We start from the raw sequence: 19,414 nt of genomic DNA, 5'->3' as shown, positions 1-19,414 counted from the left end.
AGACATGCTTCCAATTGAGGACATTCTCTCCCCCTCCAGCAAGCTCCTAACAATGATATTTCCATGACCAAGTCTCTCATGCCTTCTATCAATCTATAACAACTTAAAAACAAAATCCAGGCGCTCGTATGCTTAGGGGTGCAGGAGACTGTGTTAACTGAGCTGATCGAGAAACTTACCAAACTCGTCAATCACTTCCCAGTCTTCTCTTACTTGGATGATGGCCTTGTGGTCAAGTTACCGATACTTGGAGAATTTTTTAATCTCATGGAAGAACATCGCGAGCTCCATACCATGATCGAACATCTTGAATCTGAGAAAGCGAACACGATTTCTCAGGTGGTTACAGCCAATGATGTTGCATAGAAGCTATCAGCCAAACATGAAGAGCTAAAGAAATTCGATGCCGAGCTGGATGCTATAAGCGTGCAAATTATCACTCTTGAAGCACGACTTGAGATATTGAAGAGGCATTTCAAGGAGAAGAGAGAGGTGTGTAATTAGAAGTTAGAAATAATTAAAGACTTGTTTGTGTTTACCCGTGTATAAACAGAGGCGATCAGTTAGATTAGACGCACAACCTTGAAATATCAGGCAATTCTGGCTAAGAAGAAGGATAGACAGGGGAAAGTGAAGGATGCAATTACTTACTTTCCTTCTTTTGAGTTCTATCTTATATCCTGTATATTCGACAATTAATAGAATAAGGCTCCCAGCGACCTTTCTGTCTTGCTTTCTCAGCCATCTTTTTACTTAGCATTTTCTTTGCTTTGGCAATCCACAACTTAGTGATGTAGCATATAAAATATGAGGAGTCGTGCACTGTTTCAACTGAAATAAATGTCATGATGGTTGCAAGTCTCAATCCTCAGAATATAATGCATTATTGCATGCCATTACTACATGTAATGCATCGAACGTGGGGGAAGTGTAATTGCTTATATAAACTGCACTCAATCCCATATTGCAACTCACTAAAGCCCACAAACTTCCAAAAATCTTATCTTTGATTTGTGAATATGGCTTCCAACCAATCCTCTTCTCCTTTCCTTAATTAGGTTAAGGCCTATTTGAATGAGATCTTCGATCTCGACCTCTCTGATTATGGTCATTCTTCCCTTTTGTTCACACCACTTTCATCATCATTGTTGTCTTTAAGGCCGCCACTAGTGACAAACCTTTAGAAAAAATTCTAGAGGTCCTAAGGAAACTCCACCATCTCAGAGAGAGATACTTCCAACTCGAGTTTGAATTACAAAGAGTTGTTGAATATTTGAGACAATAAACCCTTACCCGAGAAGAATCTAATTCTCTAAGCGATGCTTAAGGAAAAAGCATGGAACGACCACCTTCATTGGAACAAGGTACACCAGTTCAATAGGACCATGCTGCGAGTGCTCCAGGCTCAACGTACAGAACTCATGGATGATATTAAGGAGAAAGAGCATGCTTACATTGCAAAGGATTCTGCAATTCCAGAGGATCTTTTTTCCTTCATGGACTTGTAGATTACTAACTACTAGGCTCAATCGCATGTGACCTTCGCTGGCAAGAGGGAAGTGGAGGACAAAGTTTCCTCAATTGGCGGTCATGTCGATGAAGTCCTGCACTTCTGAAACATCTTCATAGCCGAGGGGTTTCACTAGAAGAACCAGAAGAATACTCTAGATGCAGATAAAATTTGTGTCATCTGTAAGTTTGAGGAAATTAAGGAAAAATATGCCTAGACAACTTCTCTCAACCGATGGTTGTTTCTCTTTTTACTCTTTTTCTTTTTTTCTTTTTTTTTTTGTGACTCGACCACCGGCCCACCTTTTCCTTCAATAAAATCACTTTCTTTTCATAATCTAAGTGTCACACATATTGCTACTCACTTGGTCTTATCTTTCCCAACATAGAACAATATTATTGTTGTTTCGATATCCGTATTTGGCATTTCAGAACAAAAATACCAAATGGTAGATTATCGTTGTGGTCGATAATATCTGATATAGGACACTTGGCCGATGAGAATCTTTCGGCTGTGTGTGCACCATAAATGGATGTGCAAAGGGATCAAGATTAGTGCTTTTATTGAAAGTTACCTTATCAATTGACTCCCTGCAAAGAAATGTTGTTGTTGATTGACGATTTTCTGCCTAATAAAATTAGTCGAGATAGTGCCACATCCCAAGCTCGACTACCATCAACACTTAGTATTTTCCTCTTTCTTTTGGTCATAACTACCTAGTTGACGGGTGAGCCATACGGGAAATCATGTCTACCATTTTTCAAGGAGTCAGTACTTATTACCGCTACACGTTCCAACTTCTTAGGAACTATTCTAGTGTCACATCCTTTAATTCAGTCATCTTCAAATTACCACATCCCTCAAACTTGGGCATTAAATGATTTCAATGACGCTTATAAAAGCATCATTCCTTCCTATTCCGCATCGTACATCTTCCCTACCACTTCCTCTGTCTCTAAACTCTCTCTACATTCTCTAACCCTCATGTCTTCCTCCATCTTCTATTAATAATTATTGGCCTTTCTGAAGGAGACCTTACCACGGGAATTGAGTATTTCTCCCAATCTATGCTCCATGATGTTTATCGTTTTGTCAGGGATGCTATGGAGGCATCTCAAACTGACTAACCTCTTAAAGAACTTCTAAAGGTTCTAATAGAATTGGAGCATCTTGGGGACATTTACTTCAAAGTCGACTTCTAAATCCAAAAGTATGCTGACTTAATGAGGGAGCGATCTACAATTTACATAGAGTCTAAAGCTCTCTCCACCCTCTATGACACTGCATGGAACCATCACTTGCATTGGACCTGTCAACACCATTTCAACAAGGCAATACTATGAACGTTCTAGGTCCAGCGCAAGGAGCCGACCGATGACCTCAATGAGACTAAATGTCTCTATCCTAGGAGGGATCAACCAGATTCCCAAGAGCTCATGACATTTATTAAATCTAATATCGGACTTTACCAAGCTCGATCGCAAGAGAGTGTCGAACCCAAGGAGGCTGAAAGCGAGGTTGCCGTAGTCGGCGGCCACATCGATGAGGTCCTCAACTTCCTCAATCACGTTGTAACTGGGCAGACATCTTAAAGGATTAAGAAGAAACAGGTCGAGGAGGCTAAAGCATTCGCATTCAAGGAGTTCAGGGAGATCAAGGCAGCCTATGTTTGAGTTGTTTGATCGATCAAAGTCCTTGAGTTTCTATGTTATTTTTTTATATATATGGTTGATGACCTAAGTCTCATTCCTGTGGCAATGAAATCCTATTTCTTTTCATGATCAGCGGTATGACACTTATTAGTCACTTTTTTTCTATTACTCAGCCTAATTTTGTACTATCTACTATAAAGAAGGGTAGTTAGTTTTCAAGAATTGACCATTAATTAGAGTTCTTGTAACTTTTTTATCTTTATTGCCAAGACATAAGCTCCACCCTTCAGAACTTGGACGACTACATAGGGCTCATCCCAAGTAGGTGACCATTTCTTGCACAAGGCTTAGTCTTTGTGCCCTATTGGCAACACTACTTTCTAAACTTTTATCTCCTTCCTCAAAGGACTTTCCTTTCATTCTTTTGTTATATGCCCGGCCGACCTTGGTCTTGTTAGTTACTATAGAGTCTAAGACTCTCATGTGGGTCTCATCTAACTTTTCGACCTCAACCAGCATTGCTTATATGAACTTGGGAGGGGTCAAACTAGTCTAGTGTGCAACCCTTAATGATGACATAGTGACCTCAAAAGGTACCATTGCATCGTATCCATATGTTAATGCAAACAAGCTCATTCCGGTACTAGTGCAAGGTGAATTCATGTAGGCACAGAGTGCCTCAAATAATGCCTTAGTATAGTGGCTGCAAAGTACAAAGATAAATATAACTTCTCTATTGCTAAGTATTGTCTCTCGATATCGAGGAGCTTCCGATTAAGATAGTAGACTGCATGCTCTTTTCGATCATCATCATCTTAAGCTAATAATGCTCTAACCGACTCTACCGATGCCACAACATATAGGTTGAGTAGTCAACCTTTGACCGGTGGCATTAACACTAGTAGCTTTAACAAATACTCCTTAATCCTTTCAAAAGTCAGCTGATGTTCTACCTCCCACTCGAACTTAGCTCCTTATTTCAGTTTTATCAACGGAGAAAATACCTTAGTTTTTCTTACGTAATTAGAGATAAACCTTTGCATGAAATCTACCTTAATGTTACAATTCTGATTTGTTCCTTAATGGGTGAGCATTTATGATTGCTCAAGCTTTATTTTGTTATATCTCGATTCAGCGTTGATGTATAAGGAATTCCAGTAAATAACCTACCTACTCTCCAAAGGCACATTTAAGGGGTTTCATCATTAACTTATGAAGCCTCATTCGCTCAAACGACTTGCGTAAATGAGCAAAATGGTTTTCCATGTTAGCCGACTTAACTACCATTTCATCGACACAAATCTCCATGAATTGGAGTACGGTATTCATTACCCTTTGGTATGTAGCTCCTTCATTATTGAGCCCAAATGGCATAACCACCTATTAGGTTCCCAAAGGCCTAGGGTACCTAAATGATATTTTTAATACATCATTAAGTGCGATGTATATCTGGTTATATACAGAATGGCCATCCATGAAGGAAACCATCTGGTATCCGATCGATCATTCGATCAACTAATCGGCCATAGGCATCGGATATTCAGCCTTGGGCGTGCCCATATTTAAATTTCTAAAATCGATACAAACCTATAACTTACCGTTCTTTTTTATCATTGGGACCATGTTCGAGTGCTTTATATTATTAGGACTACGTTCGAGATCCATTTGACATACTTAATAGGTCTAATGAAACCGGCCTTTAGTAATCGCTTGATTTCTTCATTTATTTTCTGAGTGACATCTATTGTCACTCCTAGATGGTTGCTTGTATTATCAATACCCTTTCCTTATCGGTAACTTATGTTCGACTAGGCTTCGATATAGTCCTAACATCTCATGATAGTCTCATGCAAAGCAATAAGCAAATTCTCCAAGCAAACTAGTGAGTTTAACTTTATTTTATAGCTCTAACAATTCACTGATAAAGGTTAGCTTAGGGTCCTGCTTGATTCCTAGGTTCACTTCAACCAAGGGATCCTGAACATGAGCTTGGGAATCTTCCAGCTTATTAGGGGCTTTCTTTAAGTCCATGTCTATTTCGTCTCCATCTATCTCATTGGCTGAAATGACCATATCGATCAAATTTATGAAGCAATCGTTGTCAACATCTTTTAGGCTATCTTCTTGCCTCTTTATTCTAGCCTAAAGTTGACCATTCATTCTTTGTCTATTGGTATACTAATCATGGAATTTCTTTCATGGTACAATGTGGGATCGGCCAAAAACGTATAATATCCCTCGGCGGGTTATTAACTGGACAAATTACAACAGTAATATCTTGCACAATACTATTTGGATTCTTCTTGATAGATATCTCGGTTGGATGTTCGTACTTATTCCTTCTGGTGAAGCGAATCGACCCTACATCATCCCTATAGTAGTAGGCGTCATTTGCATTTGATGTAGCCAAGAACGGCTTGTTATCGGACAGTATCAACTCGACTTTATCTTGATTCCAAAATATTATAAACTGATGAAAGGATGATGGAATACACAAAAAAGAGTGAATCCAATCTCTCCTGAGCATAGCATTGTACATAGACGAAATGTCAACCACAAATAAAGGAGCCAATACTCTTTTAGTTTATATGGTCAAATCGACTGGTAATACACCATGTGTATTTGTGATATAGCCGACAAAGTTACTGACTGTAACTTCAGATGGAATCAAATTGGTCAGAGTCTTTCCCAATTTTGGCATCATTCTCACTGGAAGAAGATTAAAGGCTGCCCCATTATCGACCAAATTTCTAGTGACCAGGCAATGCCCAAGGTGGGCAGATATTTACAATGGTTTAAGGTGTTACACCATGACATGAGTGGGCCTTTCTATTATCACTTTTTCATATGATGCCCTAGACTCCACGGTGACAGTGTTTACCTGTGATATTTCGCTTGTTCTCGATGCTTCTTCAATTATACCTTCTAATGAAAAGGAAGCATGTTGCATCACTACAGGAAGACCGAGCTCCCCACATCACCTACCATCCCAATGGGCTGAGATGGCTTGGCTTGGAATCTAAATGGTAGAGTAAGTACCTGTTGCAATCAAACACCAAGAGTGGCAATGATCCAAAAATAATCTCTAAACTCAAACATTGCCCTCCGGTGTTTCTGAACAGTGCTGCTTATCAAAGCTTACATCAGAACATTCAACGTTCTTATTGATTGCCTAGTCATCCCTATCTACTTGAAAGCAAGTGAAGACACTTCCCATGCTTCGGTCGTTGCCATTAGTACTTCGATCAGTAGATCATCAACTGAGAACCACTCATCCTTGAGATAAGCAGACAAGTCATCACGATTATCAAAGTTCCCCAATTCTGTCGTGTTGTTGGGCTGAGTGACATCTTCCATAACCTGACCAGGTAGGACGAGTTTCAAGAACACTTCGACTGTGTTTACGGTCAACTGTTCATCTGGTTGAAGAACTTTCTAGCATGGGCATGGTCGCATGGCTTTCAATTAAGATGCATTATCGGTCTTTGCCAATTCTCTTCTTCTAACTGATTGACGCCGTTGCCAACGATGTTTCTGGGTTCGAATTATTGCTTCAGGGGTGGCAAGGAATTTGGGATGCTTGACCCTTCTCTAGACTTCTTCATGAGTTGGTGAAGGCTTGACCATTCTCTGTCTTAGATTTCTCTGCCGAGGCTGGCAGTCATGAGATGAAAACGCCTTATGCGGTTGACTAGGATCCCTCTTGTCACTTCCGCTTTGAGTTATATATTCGACCTGCTCACTAGGTAAGGCAAAGCTTTTAAATCATGGTCTATTTTGTTACATCGATGCATAGTTGTGAGCCTCGACCGGTATGTTGTATTTCTCTCGATCTTTTTATGTAATCTGTGGTTGCTACATATAACTGATGTCGTCCTGACCTCGATCATCGTGATGTGCCACGGTAACTATTAGAATCAAGATCAACCCTATAATGAGGCTGATCCAATTTTCATAGATTCACAGTGGCCATGTTGATGTCCAGATTAAGCGGGAACGGATCAATATCGACCAACATTGTTTCTTTGTCCTTCTTAGGGAATTTCAATGATCCCCGATCGATGTTATCCTGGACGATGTTCCTAAACACAACGCAATTGTTCGTTAAAAGAGAACGTATCCCGTGCCATTTGTAATATTCAACCTTTTTCAATTTATCGACTGCAGGTATTTTGTGATTAGTGTCAACTTTAATAAACTTCCTGGCTAATGGTATTTCGAATATTTGATCGGCTTAGGTAATATCTAATGTGTATATCTTCTAAGCCTTTTATGCGGCCAATGTAGTTGTTTCCTCTTTAACCAACGCTAAGCATGTGAGTGGCTTTTTTGCAACTACTTTGACAATCGCAACTTTGTAGTTAGGGTTATGATAATATGTCATGATTATCGAGTTCTTTTACATGGCTCCTTCCTGAAGAAGTTCTTCATATCTAGAAACTTTTCTTGTTACATCATACAAATCCATAAACTCAGTTTCGATGAATTTCTTTTAGAGTTTGTATTCCAAAACATCTTACGCAAGTTGCACAAATTCGGCCTTGGTTGTGATGACTTTATACCGACTTTTCACTCTCTTGAACCCGGTAATGTTTGCAAGATTTCCATAGTAACTGTCGAAAGCGTGTGAGATCAACTATGGTCATCTCCATGTCCTTCAAAAAGAACTGAGCATGAAAATTTTTCTTCATCTTCTACTAGGTGTGACTTGAATTTGACATTAAGTTGGAGTACCATGTGAAGAACATTTACAGTTAATGAATGACCGAATAGTTGCCACTTGTGATAGTTATTATTAGCTAGTTCACCACACTACATAGTGAACCGACTTACGTGTTCAATGGTCGATTGACCGAAATCACCTGAGAATAGTAAAAAATCCGGTTGATAATTCATCGACAATGGTGTTGTTGGTCAATCCATTCTGGATATGCCTTATGGTAGATTAGGATAGTATTGATGCCGAGGACTTGACCTATCACCTCTTGGATCATTTGCATGATCTGATCATGATCCACTTGTTGAGGTTCAACCATCGGTAGTGGATCGGGACTTGCCCGGTTTTGCCCCTTACGGAACAATGGATTTATGGGAAAATGCTTGAAAAGTTGTCCTCCCAATATACCTTGATTCCGAGATTCATAGATAAAATTCCTAACCTCCCACTCTGGTTGCTTGAGCTTGGCGGGCAGCGGGGCATTTTGTACATCTTAGATTAGAAGTACATCTTAGATTAGAATTTAGAGGGGGGGGGGGGGGGGGAGGGGGGGGGTTGTATTTTGCTGCAAAAGGGTATCGATTGTGGTTGAGCCATGTTACCGACTGAACTTCCTTCAGCATTATACTGCATTGCCATAGGTGCTCCTTCGGTAGTGATGGCCATCAATAGATGCATGGGATCGGTGTGGTTAGTCATTCATCTATTAACATTCTCAATTTGAATATGGAATTACTCGGCTTGAGTGTGGACCAAATTGGCCTGAGCTCTCCCATATTCCTGAACATGTTGGATACTTAGTCGCACATTTCGAACTCCGAACGTTATCTCTTTGAGAGAAATGGTCCGAGAGGTCGATATCCCTTCTTCGTTAACGGGACTAAGTGTCGAGTTAACATTTAAATTCAATGACTCCGGGGCTGTTTGAACCAACACGTCCTCGATCGGAGGTGGTGTGGCTGGTGTTGAGGGTTCAACCCCAACAATTCGATTGCTCATTCTATTCATATTTTTTATTAGTCAATTCACAATGTTGCACCATTAAGTAAACCAAAGAAAGGGTTCCATCTGAGTGCCAAAGATGTTGCCACTTGGTGTACAATTCAATCACGTAGTTTGCACATGCATGTCAGAATTGAATGTGCGGCTCAATTCAAATCGAACAACTAAGACCCCAAGTACCAAGATAAGCAGATACGTCGGAATCGATCATATATGACCAAGATCGAATAAGATCGGTCCCCTATTCAACCACTTGCACAATGTTGTTTAAAGATGATCAGGTGATTATCAAAGGGTTGGGGTCATCCTCTGATGATGGGTTGCACCTTTGCCTTTCGTATGAAAGGAATTTTTAAATTAAAATAAAACAAAAAGGACATTCTTACAGTCGATCACAAAAAACAACTGTAGAGCGCCTTTCTGAATGGAAAACTTGCTTGATATACAATCTAAGTCCAGCATATGAGCGTAAACACGAATTACAACTAAAGTTGATAGCTACTTGGTTATTGCTACCGATTACACTATGGAATGTAAATGATTGATAATGCTGCGAAGTACAAAGTAATTGAAAGATATATTTGATTTGATTTGATTTAGTTGGTATTCTACTAAATTCTCTTATATTTATACAATTATCTAGATGATTCTTATGTTCTAATGGTTGTTGTTATGGGAAAAATATATCGACCAATAAGATAAGGTAAGGTAAGGTTGGCATTCCATGGACTTAACCAGGACAGTTAATAACAAATGCAATCAAAGGCTCTATTCCTGGCCCCAAACCAAGCAGGGAATAAGGTCGGACCTGATCTTTTGATAGACCTCAAGAGCAGGTCGGAGAACTCGTTGATTTGCCCGATGCAAAAAAAAAGAAAAAAAGAAAAAAAAAAAGAGCATTACTCGCCAAGGACCCAGGTCGGCATAACCCTAGGTCGACGTGACCCTACTTCTACCAGTTCCGACCTGGTTACGACGGTATCTACCCGAGATCCCATCCGAAGATCTAACTAGGCGCTCATAACTTGAACCCGCCCTAGATCTTAGCCGAGAATCTCAAGAGATCCCCACAACCAGCACAGGATCCAAATTCCTCCACAATATGCACCTACCAAATAAGGAGATCATCCCCTACGCCACTACCATCTCTCACCTATAAATAGGAGCATTCCTAATAGTGAAAGGTGCACACAATCTCAAGCGTAAAACCTTATTTACAACCAAATCTAGATTTCCTACTGACTTAGGTATCGGAGGGTCCCATATTACAGCCAGGGTATCCTCTGTCCGCTCTTATACAGGTACTCGAAGGTCAAGGGAAAGTAACCCAGATTTTTGCATTAACATTTGCTATAATCCTTCTTGCATTACTGATCTCCATGAGCCTTCTTTCTAAGCTTGCCACCTATTTTAAGGCTTCCTTATTTACATTGATTACATTCCGCTCAACCACCTTTGTTTGGTGGATGGTGGGTCACCACTCGAATTGTTAATTACCGTAAAATCCTCTTGCAGTGTCCCACAGACATCGAATGCACCAGGTAATTCTCTTTAAATTACACGTGTCTAAATAAGATAGAACGATTAGATAACATTTTGCGTCCCATATGTGCGCATTAAAAGTACGGTTGAAAACAAAAACATTTAAGGGTCATACGTGCAGTTGGATGGACATTATCATCTCAGGGCTTTTATTAAGAAAACGTACAGCATCCGTCGTCGTGCCAGCGTATGTCGTAAGAAGAAATTGCTCAACCGTATTGCGGATGCAGATTGCGTCCCACCCTCTCCCATCTCTAGCCACGAACGGGCGGTTCTGTGGGTGGGCCCACCGTGATGTATCTGTTTATCCCTGCCATCCATCCCTTCTCTCAGATTATTTCAAGAAATATGCATAAAAATGACAGAGATCCAGATCTCAAGTGGACCACACCAAAAATGACTCTTACATTTAATGCAACCAAGCTTATTATTTGGTGTGGTCCAGTTGAGCGTTAGATCTACTTCATTTTTCTGTATATACCTTCAAATGATATGAAAAAAAGGACCGAACGGCGTGGATAAACAGATACATCAAGGTGGGCCCCCACAGAATTGCCCATTCTGGCAAGAGACGGCGGCGGTAGGACGCAATCCGCGTCAAGATCAACCATATTACATACGGCAGACCTTGAGCCTCAGGATGAATACATTGTCCTGCGGAGGTGATCAGTATGTGATAGGATGATTCGTTATTCCGATATAAACCTTCAATCATGGTGGGCCCACCTTGGATGGGGAGCGACAATTATATCTCAGATGAGAATTGCCTAAACCTTCAATCAGAGGCATTCAATTGGTATACTGAGTGAAAGATACCTCGTTTCAACACGGGAGGTCTTGGCATCGTTTCCGTAGTCGGGGGTGGCTAACAGTGATGTGTGAACTGACAGTGGGTGTACTAAAGAGCTAACCAAAAAAAATTAAATTCAAATAGCTTTTTAAGGAAACTGAAAAGGTTAGATTTTAGATGGAACGGATTTCTTGGAGGAAATTGGGGCATCATGGCGATGGGACCCATAGATCAACGACTCACGTCTTCAAACCGTTGGATCCCGGTGCTGCTCATAACCCTATGTGGGCCCACTTTCGCAACTCTCAGTGATTTACGTGATACACGTGGATTGCATCTCTAGGGAACTAAGGGACACGGATTGGGTACTACCCCCACCTGGACGTAGATAGAGACAGACGGTCTTTCATCCAGATCTACGTGACCTTATCAACAGGTTGGAGGGGTAGGCAAAAAGTTTTTAATGATTAAGCCCAATCATCACTATTTCCTATGGAATGGTCCACCTAGCTTCATGTTTTTCTGGGTCAACCCTAAAATGAAATGTCAAAATGGATGGACGGCATGGACATACAATAAATGCATCAACCTGGCCCCACGGGGTGAGGCCCGAGCCACACCCAATCCTCCCTACAACGCGTTCTACGTTTGGATGCCGACGGTTTTAGCATGAGAATGTATGGGGCATTTCAACCGTTGGATTAAATCCAACGGCTGTTTACGAAGGAGAGTGAATTAGCTGTTACCCGAGTAACACCTTAGTGGGTGTTACACTAACCGTGGGACCCACCTTGATGAGTTTTTGTATATCCACGCCGTCCGTCTGTTTTTTCAGCCGATTTTAGGACGTGATGCCAAAAATTAAGCAGATCCAAATGTAATGTGGACCACACCACAGGACACAGTCGTGATTGAGCGGCCACCATTAAAAGCTCCCTATGGTCCACCGTAAATTTTATTTTCCATCCAACCGTTGATAAGGTCCACCAGAATTGGATGGAGAGAAAATACAAAGATTGACTTGATCCAATATTATAGTTGCCCACAATAAGTTTTTCATGATCATTCACCGCTATTTCCAATGGGGTGGTCCTCCTAGGATTTTTATCTTCTTAATTTCTATCACATAGTTCTAAACTGCCTGGAAAAACAGATGGACGGCGTGGATATATAAAACATTCATCAATCTAGGCTCCACACGGTACCTGGGTGACACCTAATCTGCTCCCCTTACGCAGCTAACTTTTCTCTCCCAAAAAAAGGCTAAAGTCACATCCGAGAGCTTGATTAGTTGCTGACGTGGATGGAGGACTTCATGTGAATGAGATCCAATCCGTCCATCACGTGCACCACCCTCTGTGTAGGCTAAGGTGTGTGTGTGTATATATATATATATATATATATATATATATATATATATATATATATATATAAACAGAAGCGGGCCATACCATAGGAAATGGATGATAAAGGATTTTCCACCATTAAAATCGTGCAAATTATGTATGGAGTCTATCACGGTGTGTATTTTCCATACAATCCACTCATCTGATGCGTTCTCACCCACACAAATGGATTTCCTTAAAATCAGGACATTCTAAGACCCATGTGGGCCATAACACTAGAATTTAGTTTTTGTAGGCATGATTCTACATGTCTCTGTATGCGGCCCACCTATGCTTTTAATGGACTGGTTCTCAAGATCCATGGTGAAAATATGGCGGTGCACCTGATGGACGGAGTAGATCTCGTTCAAATTCTCCCCCTTGGGTGTGCTTGGTTAGTTGTAGGCAACTGGAGTCCCTCCCATCTCCAAAACAAGTCTCTCTCTAAAATACATCTCTCTCTGGTGGTGGCCACCGCAATTTTTTATGTCATCCACACCGTCCATCAATTTCTTTAACTCATATTAGTACATTAATCCAAAAACGAGGCAGATCCTTAGCTTAAGTGAGCCACACCACAGAAACAGTGAGGATTGAAATGCACACCATTGGAATCTTCCTAAGCCCATTGTGATGTTTAAAATTCCATCCAACCTGCTCATAAGGCTATTCTCACTAAGATGAAAAATGAAGGGAGGAAAACAAATATCAACCTGATCCAAAAGTTCTTTGGCCCCAAGGAGGTTTCAATGGTGGGCGTTTTATTCCCATTATTTCTTGTGTCGTGGACCACTTAAGTTTTGAATGTGCCTAATTTTTTAGCTTACATCATAGCATCAGTTGTTGCAAATGGACCAATGGACTAGATATAACACACATATCACAATGGCCCCACCTAGCTTTTGGTTACACTGACTCATTAGTACAGGGGTTATACACAATCCTCATTCGGCTGGCCGGCACCATTAGATTAATGAGTGCAAATAACGAGAGAGAGAGAGAGAGAGAGAGAGAGAGAGAGAGAGAGAATACAATTAATAAGGTTTCCTTTGTAAGCACCCTTAGATTAAATCCAAAGTTTCTCACGTAGCACTATCAATTCCATTTATTAAATGTTAGTGAAGGTTATGACACACGCAATGCAAATCAAGAGAGGAAGGAAAAGACAGAGAATGCATAGTTGATGAGAGGAAAAAGGGTGCTGACGTGGAGAGTGGGTGAGACTATAGATGAAGAGCGTCTAGAAAGCTTTATAAGGCCCACCTAAATGCCTTTATAACATTCATTTTGTTCATCAATTGGATCAGATCATATTACTATCCTAAAAATCAAATATATCCAAAACTCAAGTGGATCATAAGCATAGGACACCACCGTTGAAACCTTGTAGCACCCACCAGGGTTAGGATATAACATTCGCATTTGTTTTCTCTTTAATCCTTTTGGGATACCTTATTAAGGAGTTGGGTGATATGTAAATATCATGGTGGCTATATAAAGGTTTTAATTATGTATGTTTCAATCCTACTATTTTCTATTTTATAGTATGTTTAGCGTAAAATGTTGTACAATTTTTTTCTTTATTATACATTGATTTTCTAAGTACAAATGTGTTTAATTGATCTATTTACATATAATTTATTATATGGGGTGATTTGGAGAGCTAAGATAAAAAGAACGATAAAATAAAAGATTTAATGCTTAAAAAATTACCAATTAAAGATTTGGAAATAATTAATTAAGATTTCAAGTACCAAATATTCAAGAAAATCAAGTACAAAAAGAGAGAAAAGACTAGAAAAAAAATGCAAAGTACATTAACAGAAATAACAGACTGTTCAGTCCCACCTTAGGTTGGTTCGGTCCGACCAAATGTGCATGGACCATTCAAGCAAGAAACTTTCATTTTTGGAAGAAATTCAACTCGATACTTAGGTGTAACTGAAGTCATGTTCGGTCCCACCGAAAGGAAGTTCGGTATGACCCGAAGAAGACATAAAATTCAAACTTATACTAGAGAAATTCATCTGCAACCGAAAGAGGGTTCGGAGTAATCAAAGATATGTTCAACTGCAGCCGAATGCTATCGTCGACGCGACCGAAGCGTAACATAAGTGCTTAAAATTGAAGTTAGTTACAAGTCGGTGCAAATTTCTTCTATATAAAGGGGTGAACCTAGCCTTCCTAGACACAAATTAGGGTAGAGGAGAAAGAGTGAGGAATTGTAGAGCTTCTATGAAGTCATTCTTTTCTAATCATTCAGTTTTTCTTCGGTTTTTATACTTTTCTTTTGAGTTTAGTTGGATTAGACAACACCTAAGATCCTCTAAATTGGCTGAGAATCAGCCTCAACATCGTGCCATGGAGCAACAAAATGAAAACGAAGTGCAAAACGTCCCTCTAGATAGAAATCTATGTGATTATTTGCAACCAGCTAAAATGAGCATGTCTTCATTCATGATCTTTCCACAATGCAGAAAATGTAGATTTTAAGCTGAGAGTGATCCAACTACTTTTGAAATTCTATGGACTAGAATCTGAAAGTTCATATCTACATCTTAAAGAGTTTGATGAGATTGTAGCAACCTTATACTTCAACAATGTGTCAGATGACACCCTTAGACTAAGATTGTCATCTTTCTCATTGAAAGATAATGCCAAGTCTTGGCTTTACTCGTTGAGACCGAGATCAATTGGGACAGGAGCTTAGATGACCTAGGAGTTCCATATTCATAAAACTAATACCCTTAGAAGGGCTATTATGAATTTCTCACAGAAAGAGGAAGAAACTTTCTTCCAATCTTAGGAAAGGCTCAAGGACCTCCTAAGTGCTTGCCCACATCATGGCTATGAAGTTTGGCGAGTTATAAGTTTTTTCTATGATGGACTGACTTCGCCCATGTGCTAATTCGTAGATATGATGTGCAATAGAAAATTCATGAACAAATATCTCGATGATACGCTGGACTATTTTGATATTCTAATAGAAAACGCACAATCTTGAGATACTTTATTCAAACCCACCAATCCCAAATCAACTCGGTCTAAATAAAAGGAAGGAATATACATCTTAAGGGAAGAAAACAACGTCAACGCTAGGGTGGCTAACCTTACAAGAAAGGTCGAAATCATCGAATTGAAGAAAGTAGAAACGGTCAAACCTAAGGAGATCATTGAAACTATTTGTGTATTTGCATAAGTAACATACACTTGACGTAGGAGTGTCCTATAATTCCAGCGTTCCAAGAGTTGTTACATGAGAAATTCAATGCCGTAAACAATTATCAAAGGTCGTTCAGTACTCTCATATGAAACACATACAATTCTAGTTGGCAGAACCACTTGAACCTCAATTGGAGGAATGGATCAACGACTAACGCAGACAAAAATCTTCAATGGTCTCCACCTTCGATTCACATTCCACGGTTAATTCTGAAAAGACCCCAAGAGGATACGATTAAAAAATTCATGCACGATCAAGAGCAGTTCACTTTGCAAGCAATCCAGGATATTAAAACATTTTTAGAAGTATTTGCATCATTCATTCAAAAATTTGAGTCACAATTTACTATTAGGGAGAATGGGACTCTTCCATCCCAACCTGTACCTAACCCAAAACCATAATGTGAGATAAGTGACCCTAGCTCTTCGACTCAGCATGTTGAGCAAGTAAAGTCCATCACCACGTTTAGAAGTGAAAAAACGATTGACAAAAATATCCTGGTGAGGGCTGAAAACCCTTAGGACTCGGAAGAATCTAAGGGAGATGATGGGCCTAGCAACACTACCCGTGAGAAATAACAAAAAAATAAGAAGAATATAAGTCGGTTGCTCCATTCCCACAACGGTTGATCTCATCAAACCTCTACCCAACACTTAGGATATCTTAGAGGTTCTAAAACAGGTGAAAATCAACATCCCTCTGTTGGATGCCATAAAACAAAATTTTGAAAGACCTTTGTATGGCCAAGAGACGGCACAATGTCCAAAAAAAATATTTTTGATAGAAAAAGTAAGTGTCATCATCAAACAAGATGTGCCCCAAAAATAAAAAGATCTCGGTAGCCTAACCATCTCATGTGTGATTCGGGACCACCAGATTAAGCACACACTACTCAATCTGGGGGCAAGTGTGAATTTGATCCCATACTCAGTCTATGAACAACTTCGCCTAGGTAAATTAAAATCCACCAAGACCACACTCTAACTCGCTGATTGTTCGATTCGTATACCAAGAGGGATGATAGAGGATGTGCTAGTCCAAGTCGATAAATTCTATTATCCAGTAGATTTTATTATTTTGGATACACAACATGTCATTGATGCAAGCACTTAAATTCCTATAATCATTAGTTGACCATTCCTAGCTACATCAAACATCATAATCAATTATAGGAATAGAATTATAAAACTACCATTTGGAAATATGACAATTGAACCGAACATCTTCAATATGTGCAAACAACATGAGGATAGTGATGATGTCCACGAGAATAATTTGATAAATTCATTCATGGAAGATAAGTCACTTTTGACTTTATACTCTGACACTTTAAAGATGTGCTTGGCCCACTCCATTGATTTAAATGATAACATGATTATGGAGATGGATGCCTTGCTTGATGTTATGCCGATACTTAAAACTAATCAGTTGAGGCCTGAATTTGAAATATTACCTCTAACTGACTCAAAGTCTCTACCATCTAGTGTTAAGGCATTGAAGCTTTAGCTAAAACCGTTGACGACTAATCTTATATATGCCTATTTGGGTCAAGATGAGACATATCCAGTGGTGATTTCTTTCCACTTGGATGAGGAACAAGAGAGTATGCTAATTGCTATTCTTAAATAACATAAATGAGCTCTTAGATGGACAATTGCAGACCTCAATAGAATCGACCCTTTGATTTGTACTCGCTTCATACACCTTGAAGATAATGCAAAAATATTTAGACAACCATAACGCCGTCTAAATCCAAATATGAAGGAAATGGTTAAAGTTGAGGTGTTAAAGCTATTAGATGTGGGTATTATATTATCCTATATTCGATAGCCAATGGGTGAGCTCAACTCAGGTAGTGCCCAAGAAGTTCGGAATTACCATCGTATCCAATGTGGATAATAAACTCGTACCAACCAGAGTCACTATTGATTGGATAATGTGCATTGACTACCGGAAATTGAATACCGTCATAAGGACCACTTTCTTTTGCCTTTTGTTGATCAAATCTTAGAAAGGTTAGCGGATCATTCCTATTACTGCTTCCTTGACAGGTATTTGGGCTATAACCAGATAGATATGGTCCTTTAGGACCAGGAAAAGACCACATTCACATATCCTTTTAGTAATTTCGCCTACTAAAGGATGTCATTTGGATTATGTAATGTCCCTGCCACATTTCAACGATGTATGCTGAGTATTTTGTCTGACATGGTGGGGCAATTTTTAGAGATCTTTATAGACGACTTCTCTGTTTTTAGTTCATCCTTCAGCGAGTGCCTTGAACACTTGAAACTAGTGTTAAAGCGATGTGAACAAAAGAACCTTGTGTTGAATTGGGAGAAATGTCCTTTTATAATTCAGAATGGAATAGTCTTTGGACACATTATATCGTCCAATGGAATTAAGGTGGATAAATAAAAAATTGACTTAATCTCTAACTTACCACCACTCAAATGTATATGCGACATGTGATCCTTCCTAGGACACGACGGATTCTATCAAAGGTTCATAAAGGACTTTAGTCTCATCTCTTATCTTTTATGCAACCTTCTTCGAAAGAAAACTCCCTTCAAGTTGAGTAATGAATACCAAAAAGCTTTTACCAAGCTCAAAGGTATGTAAACAAGCGCTCCTATCATGCAAGAGTATACCTTTGGAAATCATGTGCGATGCAAGCGACTATGCAATTGGGGCAGTGCTAAGCCAAAGAAAAGAGAAGAAGATCTATGTTATATATTATGCGATTATAACTCTAAACTCTACCCAGGTGAACTACTCCACTATGGAAAAGCAACTCATTGACATAGTATTTGCTTCGGAGAAGTTTAGGTCCTAATTGAAGGATCCAAGATCATTATATTCACCGATCATGCGGCATTGAAGTATCTTCTTAGAAAGAAGGATGTTAAGTCACGTTTGATGAGATGGATCCTTCTACTCTAAGATTTTGACCTTGGAATCTGAGATAAGAAAGGAGTACAAAACGTAATTGTTGATCATCTCTCTTGGCTTGTCTTATCTGATTCCATGAAGACGACACTTATTAATGACATGTTCCCTGATGAACAACTTTTTAGAGTCTCCCAATTACCTTGGTACATTGACCTTGCCAATTATCTTGTCATAAGTACAATTCATACTCATTAGACTGCGTAAGATAAGAAGAAATTCTTTACTGAGGTACGCAAGTTTTTTCGGGACGATTCTTATCTTTTCAAATACTGTCCAAATCAAATCATTAGGAGATATGTGCCTGATCATGAGCAAAATAGTGTCATCTCCTTTTGTTATTCTTATGCGTATAGTGGTCACTTTTCGGCTAAGAAGACCACCACAACAATTCTGCAGTGCGGCTTTTATTGGCCCACTATATTTAAGGATACAAACGAACTCTCCAAAGCATGTGAGCAATGTCAAAAATTGAGAGGATTATCCCGTCAAAATATGATGCTACTGAATCCCATTCTAAATATTTAAGTATTCAATTATTAGGACACCGATTTCATGGGACCATTCCCCTCATCTTTTGGAAATCTCTATATTCTTCTCGTTGTACACAATGTCTCCAAATGAGACGAGATAATTCTATGCCA

At 39.5% G+C, this 19,414-nt stretch overlaps 1 non-coding gene across 1 annotated transcript; it reads right to left on the bottom strand.

Annotated features, from left to right (window-relative positions):
• Nucleotides 1–15,341: 15,341 nt before the first annotated feature.
• Nucleotides 15,342–15,448, bottom strand: LOC131230039 (small nucleolar RNA R71). Its single transcript, XR_009163767.1, has one exon. It is a non-coding gene; the product is annotated as a small nucleolar RNA R71 (small nucleolar RNA).
• Nucleotides 15,449–19,414: the final 3,966 nt, after the last annotated feature.

The sequence above is a fragment of the Magnolia sinica genome, chromosome 16, assembly GCF_029962835.1.
Source record: "Magnolia sinica isolate HGM2019 chromosome 16, MsV1, whole genome shotgun sequence".
NCBI lineage: Eukaryota > Viridiplantae > Streptophyta > Magnoliopsida > Magnoliales > Magnoliaceae > Magnolia > Magnolia sinica.
The sequence above is the reverse complement of the archived record's forward strand: the minus strand, read 5'-3'. Positions and strand labels throughout refer to the sequence as shown.